Source organism: Monomorium pharaonis, chromosome 10 (genome assembly GCF_013373865.1).
Source record: "Monomorium pharaonis isolate MP-MQ-018 chromosome 10, ASM1337386v2, whole genome shotgun sequence".
Taxonomy (NCBI): domain Eukaryota; kingdom Metazoa; phylum Arthropoda; class Insecta; order Hymenoptera; family Formicidae; genus Monomorium; species Monomorium pharaonis.
The window spans coordinates 17,359,157-17,383,512 of NC_050476.1; the positions used below are offsets into that span (position 1 = coordinate 17,359,157).

General features: G+C 36.4%; 1 long non-coding RNA gene across 1 annotated transcript; it reads right to left on the bottom strand.

The window, feature by feature from the left end:
• Positions 1-10,890: 10,890 nt before the first annotated feature.
• On the bottom strand, positions 10,891-14,173 carry LOC118647776. The gene is made up of 2 exons (XR_004964917.1): positions 11,560-14,173; positions 10,891-11,471 (listed from the first exon to the last, which is right to left on the bottom strand). It is a non-coding gene; the product is annotated as an uncharacterized LOC118647776 (long non-coding RNA).
• Positions 14,174-24,356: the final 10,183 nt, after the last annotated feature.

A 24,356-nucleotide genomic window follows, 5' to 3' on the forward strand; every position in this document is an offset into this window, starting at 1 on the left:
GAGAATAAGCAATATCGTGTTCGCGGCACGCTGCGTCCAATGGATTTACACCCTGATCGCCTCTGGCTAATCGTTTTTTCAAGTGTGTTCCCGGGCCGCAAAACTGATATCCAGGGATATGTAGCTCGAAAGGAAGCGCGTTTATCAAGCGATTTAACAAACCACAATCTGATGGCATTCGCTACAATTCTTTATCAACGGTGCGGGACCGTTGAAATCAGAAATATCAGAGGGATGTGATAACAGCGCGAATATCTTTGCTACTGAACGATTCGCGATTTTGCACGCATATAAATAGATGTTCGATCCTACATTTTCTTAGTAGAAAATGAGGTTCGTACGACAACCGTTGGCGATATGCGTTACAAATTACGACGACAAATTGTCACTAATGGGTGACAGTGGTGAGAAGCGTAAGCATGGTGAAATGCCGCCGAGTACTATACGTGCGATTATTTGCGGACCCTCGAATTGTGGTAGAACCAACGTCATCATAAGCTTGTTGAAAAGTCCGCACGGCGTACATTTTGAGAACGTGTACGTGTACTCGAAATCGTTGCAACAGCCGAAATATCGATACTTGGAGAATTTGTTAGCATCGATCGATGAAATCGGTTACTTTACATTCTCTAATAACAGTGACGTTATTCCTCCGAGCGAAGCGCGTTCAAACTCAATTTTCATCTTTGATGACGTGGCGTGTAATAAGCAAGATACGATAAGAGAGTACTTTTCAATGGGTAGACATTCAAACGTCGATAGTTTTTATCTCTGTCAGACGTATGCTAGAATACCTAAACATCTTATACGTGACAACGCAAACCTACTAATCCTGTTCAAGCAGGATAATACCAACCTGAAGCATGTATACAACGATCACGTGAATACCGATATGACGTACGATGATTTTTGTACATTGTGTCGCAATTGTTGGCAGCGTGATTATGGATTTCTAGTGATAGACAAAGACAGTGAGCTTGCTAATGGACGATATAGAAGAGGATTTAACGAGTTTGCAATACCACGCAACGGTTAATCGTTATCGATACGTCAACGTTAAATAAATGTTAACATGGCTGAAAACAAAGATATACGCGAGCGTGAAAAAATTGCAAGGAAGATTGAGAAAACGAGTAAATCAATCCGAAAAAAACATCGCGCTTTAAAGACCGGTAGGATTGAAGGGGATATCGTGACCAAGAGACACTTTGAACCTCTTATTGAACCGCTGCAAAAGATTGTTGACAATTCTAGTACACACGCAATAAAAGAAGAGCCTCGTGACGATGATGTTGAAACGTCGTTTGTTCAGAAGAATACGACAAAGAGTAAGATAAAGAGGAAACGAAAAAACACTTCGATGGATTACGCCTTAAACGAATCGTACAAACTTATGCGGTATACATTAAACGACGCGGTAGATTTACCATCGATACAGCATGAGCAGCAGCATACGTCAAACGATGCAACGAATTCACCAGCAATAGCGTTTCCAAGTCGCTCGAGAACGACGATGTTTTCGAAACAGCAGACGATTCGTTTGCAGCAATCGTTCGAAATCGTTTGCAAACACCAGAGAGTCGAAAAGCGTTGTCGCAGCACTTTGGTCCGCTAGGTCAAGAGTACATCGGAGATTTTCTCAGCGGTCATGGTGAAAAAGAGAAAATTATAGATATTGTTTACGGTGTTTATCTGGGCAAGGATGGAATGATGCTTGGTAGTAAAAAGTTTGACGTGGACAGCGAAGATAACATAATTGTCGACGGTATGCAATACGTTGGCACATAGGATCTTTACGAACTAATCTTTAAGAGATATCCCGATGATTTCCTCTACACGGAAAACAATAAACGAAAGTATAAAAACATGTTGGTTACAAACGCACATAAATGAAATCACGTTTCACACGGCCGATTATTTGAGCAATAAGGGATATAAATATAAATATATAATTGCACCGTTATTAAACGATAAATTTACGATTGGAAAAGGATTACTTAACGTTGCGACATTAAATGATAACTCGATCGATTACGTGTACTGGGATGATCCCAACGAGCTAGTGGATCGCTTACGTTTGCTTGAAGCTTCGCGTCAAGCTGGTCACAATGTACATGATAATAAGATGTTGTCAATAATTGAGGAACTTCGCGAGGCTGGCCTTATTATAAATTAACGTTAAACGAAAATGAAATGAACATGAAACGAACATGAAACAAAAGAACGTGGAACAAACGTGAAAGAACGTAAAACGAACGCGAAAAAACGTGGAACGAACGTGAAAGAACGTTAAACAAAAATGAAATGAACATGAAACGAACATGAAACGAAAGAACGTGGAATAAACGTGAAAGAACGTAAAATGAACGCGAAAGAACATGAAAGAACGTGAAACGAACGTAAAATGAACGCAAAAGAACATGAAAGAACGTGAAACGAACGTGAAAAAACATGAAACAAACGTAAAATGAACGCGAAAGAACATGAAAGAACGTGAAACGAATGTGAAAGAACATGAAACGAACGTAAATAAACGCGAAAGAACGTAAAAGAATGTAAAAGAACGAAATAAATCATAGTGTAATTTTATCGCGCGCGTTATTACTTGATCGATAGTTTGCAAAACATGAAATCATCAATTCAATAGACGCGTTAGTTCGGAAAGACTGCGACTCGTCGAGAAACTGCACGCTCCAGCAAGAAGAAATTTTCCACAAAGACGTGTTATAGTTTGAGGATACGACGTCTTGTGGCAGGCTGATATCGTTGAAATGCATCCGTATTCGCGTTTCAACAAAGGCTATCACTACATACTCACTGTCATCGATGTGTTGAGCAAGTATGCGTGGGTTGTAGCACTTAAGAGCAAGGGTGGAAGCGAGACGGCTAACGCTATCGCCAAGATAATTCGAGAGAGTAGTAGACATCCGAAAAACTTGCAAACCGATATGGGGAAGGAGTTTTACAACGCTGATGTACAGAAACTCTTGAAAAAACATGATATCAATCATTATTCTACGTACTCTGTAATGAAAGCGTCGGTCGTTGAGCGATTCAATTGCACGCTGAAAAACGACATGTGGAAACAATTTCACAAGATGGAAATCAAGCACATTTTCGTCAAATTCATCTATGATGTCAAAAAAATTTTTGTCGTTCATTTCATGTTGTATGATGCCAACAACGTTGATTTGTTCATTTTCATTATTTACAATATTTACAGTTTCATTAATATTTACAATATATACATTTAAATGGTTTATATTATTTACATTATTTACATCAATAATGTCTATTTCTTCATCGTCCACGATGTCAATAATTTCGATATCATCTTCAGTGATATCGATAACTTGAATATTTATATTTACATCAATAATGTCTATTTCTTCATCGTCCGCGATGTCAATAATTTTGATATCATCTTCAATGCTTCACAGACTTGATGCGCGACGCAGAGAGTTGGTACATGAAGGTAGGCGTCTTCACTACCTTGTAGCAGCTTGTCTTGACGTGTTTCAAAATCGTAAAACACAAACGCGACGCGATCTTTGCTACGACTGCTCGTCCATTCGTCGTTATCTTTGTTACACACAGCCTCTAGTCGTTCATCCGTAGTCGTACTCTCACCAGGATTTTCGACTACAGTTTTGCGGCGAAGAGGTTGCATGTAACATTAATGATTCGTTGGTTGTACCAAACGGCACGTCTTGCAATACGTCTTGTCGCATTTATGCTCTGTCCCCAATTTGACAAATCGCCCATATCCGTCGCAAACTTTAACAGAATCGCAAACGGAAGAGCGTGATTTGCCGTCATACCAGTTAACTTCGCGATGCCAATTATAATACGCTTGCCCGAAAAAGCTGCGTTTACATCTCCCGCATCTGACAAGCGCCGCATCGTGATTTTCGCAATGCAACGCTGCGTAACACCGCGGACATTTTTTCGCGCAACGGTGCTCCTTATCGGTTCGTGTGGATTCCGGATTATTCCGGAATATTCCGAAATATATACGATTATATATGGACAATTTTTCATACTCAGCTTTATTAAAAGCAATGCAAATATTATTTTTTTAATCAGTTTCTATCTTTTCAGTATGACTATTATTTTTTTATATCAAACAGAAATTTTACAAAAGAAAAGAGACTAATATAAACATATATGGACATATTTTATATATATTTATATATGTTTTTATATGAAAGTTTTTCCCGGGAATATATGGCTTTAACTCTGTTTTGATAAAAAAAAAAGAACGTTATAGTTCTTGTGATCACAGATTGTAGTTTGTCCAAATCTTTTCTTATTTACATTTTACGTAAAATAAATAAATTATAAAATTTGTTTCTATTCAAATATATATATATATATATATATATTTAATATACTATAACAAATAATAAACTAATATTTTTCAAAAATTTTAGTTTACCTTCTGTGTTTTGTAGGTTTTAAAAATAGCATTTGTTTATAATATCTCCAATTGTTCACTTTTTTGTGGTTGCACTACCACTTAAAACATAACATTTTTCATCTTTATATTTTCTTAAAAATGTGTCTCGTAAATTTTTTCTTTTTTTGGCAAATTTTTGGATCTGCATCTTTTAAAAAAAAAAATAACATAATTAATATATAAAATTATGTAACAATTTATAGACTTATAGAAAACAAATTATAAAAATAATAAATATACTGAGAGCTTGACCAACTTCTTTCCAAGCTTTTCATATTACGTTCATTCCTCTCATTTTTATGTCCAATCTTTGGTTCCATAAACATGGCCTATCTTGCACTTCTAATATTAGTATTTCTTCAAATACTTGCGAATTAAGTTCTGAATAATTATCAGGCTAAAAATTTAATGTACAAATATAGAACACATTCCAAAACCAGGGAATTTTACTGGAAATCTATAATGTATGTAATGTGCACTATAGCTAGTGTTTTGAGTACAATTTTCCTCGAAGAAGACGTTTCGGAATATAACCTCAAAATAACTATTTCTAAACAATTTATTTAATGACGACTCTAACCTATAATTCTGCATTTAATAAATTAATTTATTTTTAATAAAGTAATAAAAAAATTTATTTATATTTTTATTTATATTTTCTGTATCACCCACATCAAAGTCGTTATAAATATATTTGTATTCATACTCTTTTTGTTCCATAATTATAACAATTTTTAACGTGCTTTGAGTACTTTTTTTCAGTTATGTACACAATTTCCATAACTAATATAGCGCATTTTTTGTTTATTTGCATGTATTGTCTGAATCGCTCGTCGCGTGTGACAAATCTTCAAACTTGGTCAACTTTTGATGCGACGTCGCAATGGGCTTCGCGAGGGATATGATGTCCGGAAAAGCAGAGTTCTTATTGGATATGGCCGCGTGTCGCCTCATCGCGCTGGTGTGCAAGAGCCATAACGCGGAGCCGTCGTACAACAGTTTCTCACCACGGCCGAAAATACTAAAATTATAAACTACAATTGCAATATTTTCGAGTAGGAGAAACCGTTGAAAGCGTCAATCTGCGGAATTCCGCAACCCTCTTCGAGGATTACGACACCTGCGTTACGCACTAATTCTAACGCTAATTCACGCTGTAACGCCGATGTCCGACATCTAACTAAATTCCACATTTTATGTAAATCTCCCTCGCGCACGTTTCCCCGCTGACAATGTATCCGCGATATCATCAAAGCGCGAGGAAGACACAAATTATCGACGTTATTGATTTGTAGAATTGAACGTTTCGCGACGTTTTCATGTGTTAATTTATTTAATAAGCGTCCGCGACCTATCGGAACTGCGACGTTGAAAACGCTCATCATAAAATTTTGCGCCACGTCCATTCCGCCGGCAATTTGCGCTACTGAATTCACGAGGTGCCATATGTCCTCGGGAGTTAAGTCCCGCGCCGGACGGAATGATAAGCCGGCCGGTCCATGCGATAGCTCCGCCGAATAAAATGTTAATCCGACGTAATCGGGCAAAGCGCTTGAACTAAAAATGTAGGCGTGTACCTCGTGGAACGCTTTTCTATCCAGCGTATCGCATTCGCACCATCAGAAATCGGTCGTATTATAAATGACGCTTCCCTTCTAAGCGTCTTAAAATTTCTAAAACGCCGAGAATTTTCCGCTCCTAATTCTCTGTATCTAAATTCGTCATCCTGCGATTGTCGTCGATGTTGTTGTTGCTGTCGTTGTTGTTGTTGGCGATGTTGTGCCGCTTGCTCGGCATAATTTTCTTCTTCCTCCTCCTCATACTCCTCCTCTTCCTCTGTTTCATACCCACTTAAAGTGGCCTCGTCGTCAACAGCTCGCCCAACACCGCCGCCAATTTGTACTAAATAATATAATTTTTAAGTGCCAAACAAGTAGGAAAATGTCAAAAATTTTAAAACAGTTAATTAGACAGCACATCGAGAAGTATTAATTAAAATTTTTTATTTACGTAATACATTTATATAAAAAATCATAAGTTAACTTTAACAGAATAATAATAATAATTTATAAGTTTATTCTTTTCAATTTTTAATGTATTTTAAAAATTTTATTTTAAAAGTTTTAATATAACACAATTATTTTAATTTAATATATTTTAATAAAACTTATACATTTGTTTTTTTTAAATAAATCTAGTTTATTATAATTTAAAAATTTATATTTTTCCCCGCAATATTAAAAATTGTTAAATTAAATAAAAATTTTTTAAATATAAAAGTGTTCTTACATAGGCTTATTTTTATATAAAATTTACTTGTACCGATAAATTAAATTATTTATTTGAAGGTAGATAAAACAATTACAAATAAATACACAACACTTATGAACGTATGCTGAATATAATAATATTTAATAGAATTTATAAAGTACATTTTTTTAATTTTATTTTATTAATTGCATAATATTTTTTAAATGTTACTAATCCCTGAATTTTTACGGAGTGGAAATAAAACTTGACAATGCCGTAGTTTCCTGAACCGAATATTAGCCTAGGGCTCCAGTGATACTTCCATTCCCCCCAAAAAATTCGCGGATTTGGGAGAGAGTAATTTCTAACTTCAAATTAAAATTGTATTTTAAAATTATATTTAAAATTATATTTTAAAATAATATGTTATATTGAAATATTATCTATAGGTTCTACGTCGGCGTCACCCCCTTCCTCTTCTCTCTTTATCACTTCTTCTTCCTTATTTTCAACCGTACTTTCTCCCTCCCTCTCTTCATTTTCTCTTTCTTCTTCTTCTTCTACGTTTGTCAAATTTATCGCCTCAATTTCTCCTACTAACAAATAACATAATATTATATTTACCAGAAATTTATTATATTTTACCTACAATTTTATCTGAATTGTAAAAACTCATTACAAAAACTTACTTTGTGAAAATAATGCTTCTGAGTCAAGCGTGCTTGGTATCTCAATCTCCTTCTCTCTTTTCTCTTCATTTCCTTCTGTATCGCTCTCTTCCTCTTCTTCGTTTTCTCCTTCTTTTTCCGACTCTGTATTTTCATCCTTCTCCTCCTCCTCCTCCTCCTCCTCCTCCTCTTCGTCGGCATCACCTCCGTTATCTTCTTCCTTCTGCTGCACTTCCTCCTCTTTCTCCTCCTCACCCCCATCTTCATCTTCCACTTCTTCTTCCTTCTTCTCACGTTCATCCCTCTCTTCAGAATTCCTTTGCATCGCTCGTTCCTCCCGCTCTGCTACCATTTTTTCGAAAGGATCCTTATCCATCACGCCGTTTTCTCTTTTTTCTTCACGTACTGAAAAATAACATTATTTTATTAATATTATTATTATTATTATTATTTTTACGAATTAATCTGAATTAAGTAGAAAACTTTTTTAAAAATTGAGTCCAACAAGCTCGGTACCACCTCGTTTTGCGAATCGTCATCTAAAATCACACATTTTTGCTGAATGTGCTCAAATGTGTCAACGCTCATTTAGATTATTTAAAATTATTAAGCGACAAAGTCAACGAGTATGCGTGTAACTTAATTCAAGAAATTGAGCTAAAGCTCCCGTTGAGTTATGTAGATTATGAAATTATAAAAGTAACAATAAAAGGTAATTAGGAAAAAATTGAACGTAATGTACATACTCAAATCAATGATTTAATTTTTCTCAATACTTATTTTAATATAATATTTCTGGAGCTAATTTCGCTGCGTTGTAACGAAATTATCAATATAATTTTGATAAAACATAGAGCATAAATTTTGTTTAATTTTCATCAATCACAATGTATTTTGCACGAAAAGTCTACGTATTAAAATAAAATAAAATTTTTTACTTAAAAGTCTGCATATTTCTTTTACTCCCTTCCATAATACGTAGTTATTAATTTTTATAATACTCGAAACATACATAAGTTCCTGTTTGTGCCTAAAGTATCTTTAAATAATAGCAAAAGAATTTTCTTTCAAAAGTTAATCCCGTCATATTTCTTTTACTCCCTTCATGATACATAGTTTTTGATTTTTTAAGACTCGAAATATATAAGCTGTTTGTGCCTAAAGTATCTCTACATAATAGCAAAAGAATTTTCTTACAAAAGTTAATCTCATCGTATTTCTTTTACTCCCTTTCATGATACGTAGTTTTTATTCTTTGAGACTCGAAATATACAAGTTCCTGTTTATGCCTAAAGTATCTCTACATAATAGCAAAAGATTTCTCTAACTTACAAAAACACTTTTGTCCTGTAGTCTGTTACAAAAACGTGCACCTGTCCGAAACATACTCAGAGTAGGCTATCAAAACTCGATGCAGCCATGGCTCGAGTGCCAATCAAGGTTCGGGGCAGCCATGGAATGCCAATCAAAACGCGACGTTCAAATTCGTGATGTCACAGCAATTTGCCATCCGCACCCAATGCCACGGTTATAATCTTAATCGGTTTCTCGATCTATTTTCTTCCGATTGCAAACACAACGATCGAAAAATAGTGAAAATATTTCGTAAAATTTTTAATAGTAATGAAATAAAAAAATATATAAAGCCTCAAGCGTGCTGTCATTTGCAATTTTGTATTTCTAGAAAATAAGATATACAAATAAATATTGTTTTATTTGTAATTTTAACCATCGTCTATTTCTTTCTCGCTCCCTTACATAATACATAACTTTTCCCTATATCAAAGTCAAAACATACGCGTTTTCTGCTTTTACCTTAAGGTAACGCTACATATATTAACAAGAAAAATATCTCTCTCTCTCTCTCTCTCTCTCTCTCTCTCTCTCTCTCTCTCTCTCTCTCACACACACACACACACACACACACACACACACACACACACACACACACACACACACACAAAGTACCCTTGTCCTATAGAACTATTATCTCGTTTACAAAAACTCGTACTTGATCTTTTCCGTATCCCCCGCTGTGCAAGGCAAAGATCTGACTTCCTCTATTTTGTCTTCCTTTAATACCACCATTTTTCCGAGGGAGGGCCCTTAGACCCAAAATTCCTCCCCCTCTCTATTTAAAATCCAGTAGTATACTCAGGACAGCCAATCACTGCTCGGGGCAGCCATGGGGTTGCAAATCAAAACGCTCCGTTCAAAACGACAACGCCCACACGTCAGCCAATCAGAACACGGTATTCTATCCCCACCCGTGACGTTACACCGTCTTGACACGCCTACCTGGCGCCAGACGTGGGAGTTTGTTTTGACGCCCCATGGCTGCCCCTATACTACTTATATTGGTCTCGGCGACCGTTAGAATGCGATTCCTCTTACTTAATTATTTTCCTTACAAAGACAACGAGAAGAAAAACGTTAAGTCCACCGGACGTAATAAAATACATAATGGCAAATAATATAACAAATCCCAACATTTTCGTAAATCAATATTTTTTACCGTTGTACTCGGGAACAACGATGTACAATATTTGTCTTGACGAAGATTATCCCTTACAATCTACGAAAAACTCAGAGATATATTTGGTACAAGAACATTCAGAAATAATAATTACAAAAGCAAATTAGATTTATCAAAATAGTATCATATTTCAAATTCGATTTAGAATACCATAAGACAAAATGTACCATTGACAATTGCCACCTCAATATATTTTATGAAATAAATGATTTTCGAGATCATATATACAACATTCATGGTATTAAAAGAGAAATTCTTCAAAGCATAACAGGAAATGCAGATGATTCGGTACAACAGTCATTAGCTACCGAGGACAATCCAAATGTAAACGTTGGCGATCAGCCTGGTCCAAGTTCGCAAGTTATAACATATCCAATCTCCATGAGTGACATGAAACTTTCGCAGTATATTCACAACATAATACGGGAATATTTTACAACAAATCGTGACTCTCAATGTAAATACTTTTAATGTAAAAATTGTTCTGCATTTCATACTTTTGGATTTTCGTTATTAGAAGAACATATATTTTCCCATCATAAAACAATCACAAACATATAACGAGCCGTTCCTTCACCGCCGTTAAGGCAAGTGGATACGAAGCCATTGCCCTCCTACCTCGTCCTACCGGTCCTCACCGCTTGTCTTGTCACCCCGCACGTTACCGCTCCTCTTGTCGCCGAACGGGTACTATAAAAACCCTCCACCGGTGATAAGAGAGCAGATTTCCCCGGTCTAGCGTAGTGAGCCGACTGATTCTCTCAACGAAGTGAGCTGAGACTCCTGCAGGGGCTGTAATCTCTTATGTATTTTTCGTGACCAGCGTTTGTTGCGCCACCGCTGTAAGCAAACCCGCCGAACCGAACTAAAATGCAATATGGCCGCTCTTTCCCCTTTCACCTCACTCCCCTTCCCATCCATTGACCCGTACGTACACACATGCACATACATACACATTCAAATTAATATTTAATAAATTTTTTGAACTTATTTATTTTATGGAACCATTACATGTTTTTATAATAGAATTACATTCTATGTGACAGAGCACCTTATTCTCTAAATCACGTTGTTTCTCCTCCAATACAATTTTCTTGCTTTCTTATGCTACAACATACTGGAAAGTAGTTTGCATTCAAGTGATTTGTCTTGACACCCATTAGCTTCGACAAACGATGACCAAAGTTCAACTGATTGTAGCCTCTTTCTTACGTTCATGTGGAATCAGCTGCTTCTTCGTAACTTAGGCTGCGTTTCGATATTCACTGCCAGTACTGAAAATCTATAGTTTACGTCACATATACTGTAGATTTTCAGTACTGACAATTAATATCGGAACGCAGCCTTAGCCTGTTGCAAGTTGCAAAGGAGCAGCTGATTCCACGTGGACGTAAGAGCCTACAATCAGTTGAACTTAGGTCATTGTTTGTCGAAGCTAAGTAATGTGATCACAGATTGCTTTTTCTTGGTTGTAGCTCCCTCATCTAACTCCTCTGACAGCATCTTTATTCTATATGGTGTCGAAGGCTGGTGTACACATTGGAACAGCTACTGGTGCCTAAAAAAAAAGTCTCTTTATACCATACCACAAATTAAATCACAGCGAGAAAAAAGCTGTTTCTGTAAGCGGAATTGCGATTACATACCATCAGTTTTAAATTATTCCGTTCGTAAGAAATAACCTCCTTCTTCGCTCGTAAGCTTTGCTTCACTTTACTTTGCTTGTTGAACGGAACTCATTACTACGGCCATGTTGATTGTAGACGGCCATATTGCATTTTAGTTCGGTTCGGCGGGTTCGCTTACAGCGGTGGCGCAACAAACGCTGGTCACGAAAAATACATAAGAGATTACAGCCCCTGGACTCCTGGAGCACGAACTAAGTGCCACATAACCACAACTCGACTTCCTTGACAGCGCGCATTGAGCGCTTTCTCGCGCCACGCATTGAGTGGCAATTCATCGCCCCGCTCGTCACCCGGATCCTGGTTCGCGCACTGAGCAACCGATCCTGACATTGTTCACGGGGACCCCGTATTGAGGGGAAACCGACTTCGCGAAAGATCATCCACGCAGAATGATTTCTAACGGGAACAGCTGATCGCCGTGACAGCTGATCGCCGTGGTTACCGAACAGAGCTCCGCGCCGTACCGCGCAGCCGCGCACCGCCGCGACCGACATGAAAGCCGCCTCGCACCGCGCAGTCGTAACTGCATCGCCACGAGCGCCGCATGTACCGAGACCGACCGCTGCCGCTAATCAGCGTGCCGACCGATCGACGCACGGACCATGCGCCCCGCCGCAACCAATCTAAGCACAAAGATACCACGCGCGTACGCGCGCTGCAACACACATCGCCAGCACAGAAACTTTAGAAACTAGTTAAGCCCAACAAACGCCGATTTTTTTGAATCGCGAGTATGGTATGAGAACAGATTAATACAAAAAAGATTACTACAAGGTTCAAGTCTAAGCCCTCTTATGTTTAATTTGTATGTCAAGGATATCCTTTGACAAGTACCATATAATTGTCAGACAATCCAATTTGCGGACGATATTGCCATAATTTGTTCAAATCCCAAGACTGACCCGATAAAGAGCTCATTGTCGTACGCATTTGAACGCTTAAATACATGGATAAGTTCCATTGGACTAGATATATCTATTTCCCAGACCCAATGTATTATATTCAATAGAAAGATTATCATCCAACACAGAAGGACAGAGTTTGGAGCAGAGTGGTATTGAACTACAAACTAAAATCAGATATTTAGGTCTGGTCATGGACGAGAGCCTCAGATGGAAATTCCACATCAACTCACTAAAAACTAAAGCAATGCGATACGTTAATATCCTGAAAAAGTTAGCTGGTCCAACGTGGGGAATTAGTCCTCGACAATGTATAAACTTTATAAACGCGACAATAGGTGCTCAAATTGAATGGGGATGTTTGTGGTATATTAATGCTGCTTGTACATACGTTAAAATTATTGAAAAAATACTAATGTCAGGCTTATAAACTAGCTATAGACTTACCAAAATCAACCTCTAACAGAGTTTGTTGGAAGTTTGGGGAGCAGAGAAGCTTAACTGGTAGAATTAGTTTTAAAACAAACAAATATTTATGTAAACAAATCTAATTGAAAAATCATTTTATTATTAATAAAATCAAAAACTTCTACATAATTACGCAATCCAGAAATATTGCGAATAGGAATATCCCGTTTATAATTTACAAATGGGAAAAATTACGATACTTTGAGAAACACCTGTTTAAATGGGATGTTCATCTCCTATTCAACATTCGATTAAATATTAATTAAATTAATCGAGGATTAAAAAATGGCATTCCCCGTAACAGATGGGAAAGTCTCGTCGCGGTGGACAACGCGTCCAATTGAAAAGGCTCATCGACTACCTAAAGACGGAGAGACCGACTCTTGAGTCCTTAATCGGTCGGTTCCACCTGCTCCAGAGGCACCACCGCTACACACATCACCCTCCCCCCAACCCATCCGACACTGGGGCCCCGATTCCACCTACCAGCAAACCCGAGTAACCGCTCCCGAGGAATCCGCGGGATCGGGAACATTTTAAGCCCGTGATTGTATCTATTAGGCCGCTCCTCCCCGGGACTCGCATTCCGGCCAGAATAATCCTATTAGGGGTAAAGCAATAAAAGAAGTAAAGACAATGAAAATTTACCTAGACGTATTTTAAAGATTCAATTTTCTTCGACACTTCAACTATCAACCTTCCCTGTTACCACTCGGCAAGGAAACATAGAATAATATAAAGAAAAAAAAAATCTTACGCGATCCTAACCCCGCCAGACGTAACAATATGCAAACTTGAAGGATGCATGATCAATACGTACAGTGGAGTAAATCGGTTAAGAGACCATCCATTTACACAATGCCATTATATATGAAATATAATGCAATCAAAAGAGGTGCAGAAAAGTGTATAAAGCAATAAAAGAAATAAAGAAAATAAAAATTTATCTAAGCGTATTTTAAAGATTCAATTTCCTTCGACACTCCAACTATCAACCTTTCCTGTTATCGCTCGGCAGGAAAGCTTCATAAAATATAGAGACCAAAAAATATATTAATATCTTACGCGATCCTAACCCCGCCGGACGTAACAATATGCAAACTTCAAGGATGCATAATTAATACGTATAGTAGAGTAAATCGGTTAAGAGACCATTTACACAATGCCACTATATGGTATATATGAAATATAATGCAATTAAAAGAGGTGCAGAAAAGTGTATAAAGCAATAAAAAAAATAAAGAAAATGAAAATTTACCTAGGCGTATTTTAAAGATTCAATTTCCTTCGACACTCCATATAATAAAGTTATTTCCTACTGAAATAAAGGCAAGTTTAGTTCTGTAATTGATGCAGTATATTAATAAATAATCACATAGTATTACAAATAAATTTATAAAAGCTATACATATATATTTTTTATATACATGTATATAAGAAAGAAAATTATATTTTGTGTTGTAAATATATACTCTTTTCCACAAATGTACAGTAAATAAGAAGATTAACATAATTAGAATAATTTTAAAGTGGGAGTTTAAAATATTGTATTTATATTAAATAGTAGAAATAAATTACAATTAAAAATATTACAAATATATTAATATATTAAGCAGTGCGCCGCAGTTCCTCCAAAGAGAGAGTACAAGTACATTAAGAGTAGGGAACGAAATCGGACATTGCGACCGCGCGAGTAACCAATCGTTGTGAAATTATTGTCATTTAGTCACGACCGTTATTATTAGTTTCCTTCACGATAAAATTGCGAAATCGCGATAAAAGCGGTGAAATTTTAACAACGAGATCGAACTTGAAGAGCTTATTTTGGACGCGAAAGTTTTCTGCGCACTTAGGCGAGATGGTGAAGACAAAAAAGTACGTGATAGTGAATCATTTCGAATTGCCACCAAACAATACTGATTTTGAATTGGTAAATGAAGAACTGCCATCGTTGCAAGATGGAGAGGTTCTTGTGAAAGCAAAATATATTTCTATCGAAACGTGGATGGGAAAGTACTTGCTACCAGATCCTACCAATGTGTCGATGAAAAGTGACCAAATTGTTGAGGTCATAGAATCCAATAATCCAAAATGTCCGGCAGCATGATTAATGAAATTTTAGAATGGAAAACATTTTCAATTTTGCACAAAGAACCTCAACCTGTCATTGTAAATCAACATTCCATTAATGATATTACTTTACGTTACGAAGAATATTTGTTATGGTTAAAAAATAATTCAAAACCATGGCAGAAAGTCTAGAATTATTGGTCTTTGACTTCCAAGAAAAGAATAAAAGCTTTTTTAAGTGATAAACAGCCTTGCCATGAATACATGTCTCAGTTTCCAGCTCTATCTGATTCCCTAGGTTATTTACTGGTGAGCCTAATAAATTATTTTTCTGTAACAATTGAAAGGCAGAAACTTCTTGTGACGGCTACGACCGTTGATAATTGACAGCCACACATGTTCTGAATTTGGCTTTGTCTGAATTTGATTTCAGACAAATTGAGGAATTTCTTTTCGCCGACAGATGTTGCATAATGAATTTACTCATAATCAAGATAATTCATTAAACTGTATATAAGAAGGGACGATTCAACGTCTCTTCATTTACTGAACAAATGTAGTACCGGCTCCTATTCAAGTAAAGAACATCCTGATGTCTGAGCGCTGTACGGAATTGGTTGCGTTCAGAAAACACTACTGATCACTCAACTGTTGAGTGAGCGCTCACTGAGCACTACTTAGAAGAAACATGTTTTGTGAACGGTCATTTTTCGATTGCGATCTGTGCATGCATGTTATAAAGAAACTAACCTATTTTTGTAAAGTATATTTTGTTTGTAATAGTATTGTTTGTACCCAGCTAGCCAGGCCTGTTAAAATCACATATCGTGAAAGCTTTACAGCAAGGATTGTTTCAATTTTGACAACAATTTTATGACAAGTAATTGTCTGTTGCTTTGTTTTCTAAAAGTTTCAAGCAAATTTACGGCAAAAGTTTTCATCACACGATGCTGCAAATAACAGAAAAAAACTTGTACATAAATATTACGTATAGAAATTACAAGATTTGTTCCGACACGATAAAATGCAAAATTTAAGCAAATAACAGAGCAAACCTTGCTACACAACATGACAATAAATTTATGGCAGAAACAGGAAATCTTGTTAAGCACAGAATAACGGCAAATTAGTAGCAAGAACAAAATAAAACTTGCCGAGCATACTTTCACAACAAAATTGCGACAAGGTGTGTCTGTAAACAGCTTAGTTTTTGTTGGCAAGGCTTGTCGCAAATAGTATGACGCACATTTTATGCAAATAACAGGGTTGCATTATCGGGTTTTAAACTTTATTTCTGACTTTACTATCTATCTCGAGATGGCGCATTTCTCGTGAAAAAGATTTACCTACTGGATTAATAAAAGGGGCTCGTCGAGAACAGAGAACCAAGTATGATTGCACCATTCACATTTGATATTGGACTAATCAGTCTAATATTTCAGTCTAATAATTATTTTTGTTGATCTAAATTTCAACAATATTTGTCCTGTTCTTGCCACAAATTTGCTATCATATTGTGCATAGCAAGGTTTGTCTCGTTTTTGCCACAAATTTGCTATCATGCTATGTACAGCAAGGTTTGCTCTATTCTTGCCACAAATTTGCTATCATATTGTGTACAGCAAGGTTTGCCTTGTTCTTGCTGTAAATTTGTTATTATGCTTTACTAGCAAATTTTAACCTGTTATTTGCATTAAATATGCGTCATACTATTTACAACAAGCCTTGCCAGCAAAAGCTAAGCTTAATGCGGACACACCTTGTCGTAATTTTGTTGCAAAGGTTTGCTCGAGTTTGCGGCAAACTTCGCGCAAAGTTTGCGTCATTTTACTAGCTGAGTAAGTTACCAGTATAAATCAGTTGGTGTAAGGTTAAACCATGCAGTGAAAGAGTTACAAGAAAAGGCCAAAAGAAAAGACTGATAAAGAGAAAAAGTGCCGAAATAGCCATTATACAAAAGTGGGCTGAAGGCACACTAAATAACCCCTAAACAAAAAAATAGTTATCAGTATAATGGATAGAAACAATATAATCATTTTAGCATTATTAATATATAATGATGACATAATGAAAATATTATAGCCCATTTAATGGAAGAATTAGGAGAACAATTACCACATGATTTTTTTATACAAAGACGTGGTGTTCGTGAAAAAAATTATAATTATTATGAAGAAATAATTCCAACGTATAATGATCTCGTTTATAAAGAACATTTTAGAATGTTTGCAAGATCTAAAGAAATATGTATCTGCTAGGAAAAGTAGAATTACTAAATTGAAAAGTAGTATAATATATATTTAATATATAATAGATAGATTAATATGATATATACTGTTATAAGAACTAGAAATTATAATTGGTAATACCATGGTAAATCCAAACATTTAGCATCATTAAGAAAAAAAAATCATCTTTACTATTTGGATATTAGCTAAGCAGGAAAGTTATCTCGCAGTTGGAGATAGATTTGACTTAGCAAAAAGTACGGGTCATAACATTTTAAAAGATATTGTAAATACATTGACGCAATTAATGTCTTTATTCTTAAAAAATTACTTTACACTAGAGATAAAAGAAGAAATTCTTATGCTGAGTTTACAATAGGTGTAGTAAGCCTTATGCCATAAGAAACTAATCAATTGTTATTGAAGGTGTGAAGAATAATCGTTTATAATTGGTTAATTTCTTACGGGTTAAGACTTACTACACCTATTGTAGATCCAGCCTTAAGCCCATTCTACAATAAGCTGCTTTTTAATAATAAATGATCATCGAGCTCCATATATAAACAATACTTGTTGGTGATCGTAAAGAATAGCTGAGAACTATTGTAGAAAGCTGTTTAGAGGCATTTGTAGAGTTAATTAGACTGTATCCCTCTGTATAATAAATTTTGTGTATATGTTTCTATAATTAAAATAACCATTGTATATAACACAATGTATGTATATGTAGGTCTACCTATCCATTAATTATTTGTTCGAGATAACCCTTCCGAATCTTAGTAAGCTATAATATTCAAAGAATTATACGTAACTAGATACCGGACTGAAAGCAATAAAATACATCCGGTGACCGTTGCGTCTCTCCAGAAAGATTTTCCAAGGAATTTTCAACTTTCTCTTTTAGACAAAGGAGGCCTTTTGGGGAAGACGCGACCGTTGCAACTTGGCAACGAAGGGTTGCTTTGTGAGCTCTTCGTTGCTAATCGTGCATTCGTTCCCGAGTCCTTCGTGCGATCACCACGTTTCGTCAACTCTTCACATTCTCGCGCGACCTTATGACTCAGTGCCTTTACCCCTTAATTATAGTAAAATTGTTTATACAGTGTTGTGTCAAGTAATAAACTGAATTATTTGTTAATAAATCAGCACCTACTATTACCACTCTTTCTCGCTACCCGATCTCGCACTTTCACCACGATCATTCGTACCTTTCGCGCACATTATTTTGTGTACATTTAATATCATTTAATATATTTAATAAGTAATCTTTCTTCTTCTTTTCTCTCCACACTATATTTTTAAAAATATTACATAAAAATGCCTGTATTTTTCTGTAATTCGTTTAAGGATAGCAGTATAGGTGCACTTATACTTTTCTTTAAGTAATCTTCCAAAATTGTTGAGTCTGTAAAATATTTCGTATAATATTAATAAAATTAATAAGATAAAGAAAGTAAACAGCATAGTACATAAATGATACTAACCACTTTCTAATAACTTGTATATTTCAGCAGTGTCTGTTATACTGTATGTCGCATTATTAAAAATACATATTTTTTTATATATTATATATTTTATATATTATATCTATCGCAGTCAATCGCAGTATAATAACACGCAGTATAATAACATACAATATGAATAACATAACCTTTGTCAACATGATCGCAACGTGTTGTGATCAGTGAGCGTACTTAAAAAGCGCTCAGAAAAATGGCATCCGCTCACCAAACATGTTGAGTTGCGCTCACTGATTCAGAGAACGCTCGCTCAACAGTTGTGTCTTCTGAACGCAACCATTCTTCCCTTGGAAGCTTATCCCGATCGACTTCCCTGAACCGAAATATTTCGTCGACGCTTTCACTCAGACGACTCACCAAGAGATATTTACGCAGATCATCGAGAATCATCAGTGGAAAAAGAAGAAGAGAAGAAAGGAGAAGAGAAGAAATACGGACCAATCCTGGTCACCTTTACTAAACCACACATCTCCTATAGGGAGAAAAAAAATATAAAACACCTTTTTATCCGCACCGAAAGGCACACTAAATCAATTAAAAATAAATTGTAGAAAATAAAATATTCTTAAAAGACGAAGTCCTCAATTACTAATTTTTGGCAAGGCGTTATTCTCCTCACTTCTATTTACAATTATTAATATATGTTATCTGATTTCTTGCAAAATATCTTTTAATATTTCTTTTATTGTACTTGTACTATATATATAATACAAAATGTACAAAATAATAATTAATAAATACTTTACACAAGAAAATGTGAAACTTTATTACAAAAATACAAGATGTATCTAAAGATAAGATTATTAGTGTGGGAAATATCTGTTATTTTAAGCAAAAAATGTTTATACGAACGAGTGTCCTATTTCTAACAGTTTCCGAGATACGACATTTGTACGAACAATTTTCCTTAAAATAACCGATACCATCACTTGCCACAATATTGACTTTACATGTCACTTTAACCGTCACAAAAAAACCCTCTCTGTAATATTTCTTCCCCTCTCTTCTTGCTCTCTCTCTCTTCTTCCTCCTTCGCATTACTCCTCCTTCCTGTCTCTCGTCCTTCTGGGCTTTCTCCAGTATCTCTTCTCCTCTACCTCTCGCCTCCTCCTTCCTCTCTATTCCCTACTACGCGGCCTGGCCATATGCGACCTTACATCCTTAACCTCCCTCCCCTGTCCTCGTTTCTAACCTATCCTCCTCTCGTCCTTTCCTCCTTCCCTCTCCTCCGTCGATCTGCCCTCTCCATTTCCTCTCCTGTGATATATTCTCTCCACTCTCGCTTCTTATTCTATACTCCTTTCGTCCAATCTCCTTCCCTCTCCTCTGTCTGTCTGCCACCTGTCACAATCAAAAAACCTTTTTTAATAAGCTTGTACCACCATCCCCTCCTTACTTCCTCTTCTCTCCTTCCCTTCCCTCCTCCCTCCATCCACCCCCCTCTTCATCCCAACTCCATCTCCTCTCCTCCACCCACAGCCCTCTGTTCGCTATTACCACATTCCTTCCCTTTGCCCTCTCCCTTCTCGCCGCCTCCGCCATCCTCCATCTCATCCTTCTCTCCTCCATTGACAGGTCCTCCCCTCCGTGACCTTCCTCCTTCTCTCCTCATCCCTCCTCTCCTTGCTGTCCCTCTGCTTGTCTCCGCTTCCTCTCCTCTTGAACTCTCGACTTCCAACCTACTCTTCTGTTGATCCCTGCTCTTCTTGTCCCTCCGTCTCTTCTTCCCCTCTGCTCCCTCCATCTCATCCTTCTCTCCTCCATTGACAGGTCCTCCCCTCCGTGGCCTTCCTCCTTCTCTCCTCTTCCCTCCTCTCCTTGCTGTCCCTCTGCTTGTCTCCGCTTCCTCTCCTCTTGAACTCTCGACTTCCAACCTTCTCTTCTGTTGAACCCTGCTCTTCTTGTCCCTCCGTCTCTTCTTCCCCTCTGCTCTCTTTCTGTTCTCTTTTCTCTCCAGCTATCCCCTGTCTTTCCTCTTTCTCTATTCAACTCCTCCATAACCCCACCAAGTCCACTATACCTTCTCTTATTCCTCTCAATTCCTCTCTAACTTTCCTCAGCTCTCCGCTGTCCATCTTCCCGTCTTCCACCTTTTTTCCTCTATCTCTATCCTCTCTGCTTTCTTTGTTCCGCTTCCCGCTTTTCACCTCCTTCTTTACCACCAACTCCATTCACGTCACCTCGTGCTTCCCTTCTCCCTACTCCTTTTCGATATTCGATTCTTCTCCATCTTTCCACTCTCGAACTCTCCACCAATCTCCATCTCATCGACCTATCGACTTATCGATATCTCCTTATTTACCAATCCTCTCCCTCTCTCGTTCCTTCCACCAATCCGTCTCTCTCCTCGTATATCTATATCTCGCATCCGTCACTCGCTCCTTCCGTCCGCCGCGCCATCTGTCCAGACCGCCTCTCCGCTTCCTTCCGATCCTGCGCCTCGCGTTCTTCCACCGACTCTCCATCTCTTCACTATCACCTGCTCCAATTTCTTTCACCATCTCTCCTGCTTCTCCGCCTTCCGTCTCGTGCTTCCCTTCAATGCCCCGGTTATTCCTCCTCCTCCTCTTCCTCCTCCATACCTTCTCACATCATTCCTCACTTTCTTTCCACTAATTCACCTCTTTATAACCGCGAGCACTCACTCAACCAACCTTCTCCTTCCGCCATTTTTTCCCTCTCTCAATATTGACTTTACCTTTACATACATATATATGTGTAATGTATTTATAATATATTAATTTTCTGTATTTTCAATTGAAAATAGATTTTGAAACGTTGCATCCAGGACGCAATTCAAAGCTTTATTTGGCTTGGCCAAAATTATCTGCCTTTATAATTAATTAAATAAAATATACAGTAAAAAAAAATGTTTCAACGGCAGGTAGGATATTTGATACTTTTTTTCCATAATATTGTGACTATTAAAAATAGCTTTAATATAACTACAATATCTTTGTTATAATTATCTTTATCTGAATAGATGGTTTCTCAGTTACAACTTTATCCTTGATACCTTATTTATTTCCCGTAATAACAGTTAAAAAAGGACAGCCGAGAAATTGGAGACCCTCAGAAGAGGAATGTGAGAAAGGTTTTCTTCTACATGTGAGAGTAAGCATTAAAATAAAAATTTTATTTTATATATGTTGTGTATTTCATTATATGCAGAATAAAAAGTTTATATTAAAATAAAATTATGTAAATTATGCCTATACTGTAAAATTATTTTTTTTGTAGACAATTGCTGACCTTGAAGCAAAACTACATGAGCGAACAGTTAAATTAAATTCATTTGGATTTGACTTCGCAAATCATTGCGGTAATAGTTGGGCCTACTTTTGATGAAATTACCCAATGTTTTGTTGTAATTAATAAGTACAGATATGAAATGGAGACACCATTAAAGGCCGTAGACTTTATCTTGAAGTATTGTAATGCTTTAAATATCCGATATCCTTTTGAAGTAGGACAAGCCTTTATGTTTTTGCAAAAAGCTGTGTACGATTTTGAAACTGCATAAGGCAGGAAAAAGAATTCCCAGTTTACTGCTGCTGTTTCAGCAATAATTCAGGAATATAAAAATATATATTATTCGTTACTAAAAGTATACAAATTGCATCATGCCTATGTGCTTTCTATGCAAAGAGACCGCAATCTCTGTAAACGATCTATTAGCACATTTTAACATTAAACATAATATAGGTTCATTAACAATTTTTAAATGTGGTGAAGATGGATGCAACCGAAATATATATATATATATATATATATTGGTGAGAGCATCCCTTAGACGTTTTCGAGTCAGTTTGTCCGAAAGTCTGTGCATTTAGTTTTTCAAGTGCGATTTGTGGAGCAAGTGAAGTATCACAAAATGGTTGATGTAAATATGGATATTAAAGTTATCGATATCACCGAAGATAATATCGAAATTATTGACATCGCGAACGATAAAGAAATAGACATTATTGATGTAAATATAAATATTGAAGTTATCGATATCACTGAAGATGATATCGAAATTATTGACATCGTGGACGATAAAGAAATAGACATTATTGATGTAAATAATGAAGTTGATATTGAAATTATTGACATCGCGGACGATGAAGAAATAGACATTATTGATGTAAATAATGTAAATAATATAAACAATTAAAATGTAAATATTGTAAATATTGATGAAGCTGTAAATATTGCAAATAATAAAAATGAACAAATCAACATTGACATCATACAACATGAAATGAATGACGAAAATTTCTTTGACATCATAGATGAATTTAACGAAAATGTGTCTGATTTCCATCTTGTGAAGGAACAAGAAGAGGATCACGAGAGCGTACTATCGGAAGGTAGCAATTATTTGAGCGATTGTAGTGATGAGTTCCGTGAAACTCGAGAAAGAGACGTCTCGATTTCACAAGTGCGGGCGCTAAACTTGCAAACAAAACATTGTGCTATATATTATTACTATAAAACTGAGGAAACATATGCTATAGGCAAATACGTAGCATGTGCCGAGTGTATGATCGGAGTGGCGTTCATAGATGCAGATAAGTTGTTTACCGTCCGCGAACATCTAACGGACAGGATTGAGACAATTAGTAGCAAATATTGCTCTAATTGTCGAAGGCCAGTATTTATTTTAATTTCATGTAACATATGCCCTGTTTGCACACATTAAAAGCCACACACACATACACACACACACACACACACACACAAAAGCAACAATAGTCACAACAGCATTTTAAACCATAGTCACCATGCCCACTACTACTTCCACTATTAATACATGGAGGGGCGCACCGTATAAGAAGAACATCGCCATACATAAATCGCTCATTACGAAGATCCTCACTACAGTCGCTCATTACCGGACGGATAACAAAGGACAACGTTGGCTTCTGGAGTCGATTGGAAAAACGTACTTTCCGAAGATGAACTACTACCAATCCAAGAAAACGAAGCTCGTGATAAACCGTAAGTATTTCTTAATTAAATCACATTTTATTACATATTTATTACATATTTATTTGGATTTTATTTCTAACTCGCATTTTTTTTTCTTTATAGAACAATATCGCAGCTGCGCCATACACCCCGCATCCTGAGAAGGAGATTTCCCCTTACGTTTACATCCTACAAGTACTTGGAAGTGGGAATCAGCGTGGGGCCTGAGCCTTTTGTGAAAATATTGCTTGGCGACAACAAGGGTAACCAAATAATTTTGCCATACATAACATGGCAAAAATTTATCGAGAGACGTGTGGATATTGAGGAACTCGTACGGGCAACTACACCATCTTCGAGACTTTTTATTTGCGATTTAGTAATAGAAATTATAAATATACACGATAAAAGTAACGTAAAATTAACACTGTGTAATGTCTGTATGTACATGAAACCATTAACAATATTATTTTTACTTAATCTTGAACACTGCGTCGAATCTATGTATAATCAATTATATCAAAATACTTATAGTGTAAGTGATAAATATAAACATTTTGTAAGTCTTTTACGTCCAAATTGTATTACTAATAAGTGTGATGGTCTAAAAT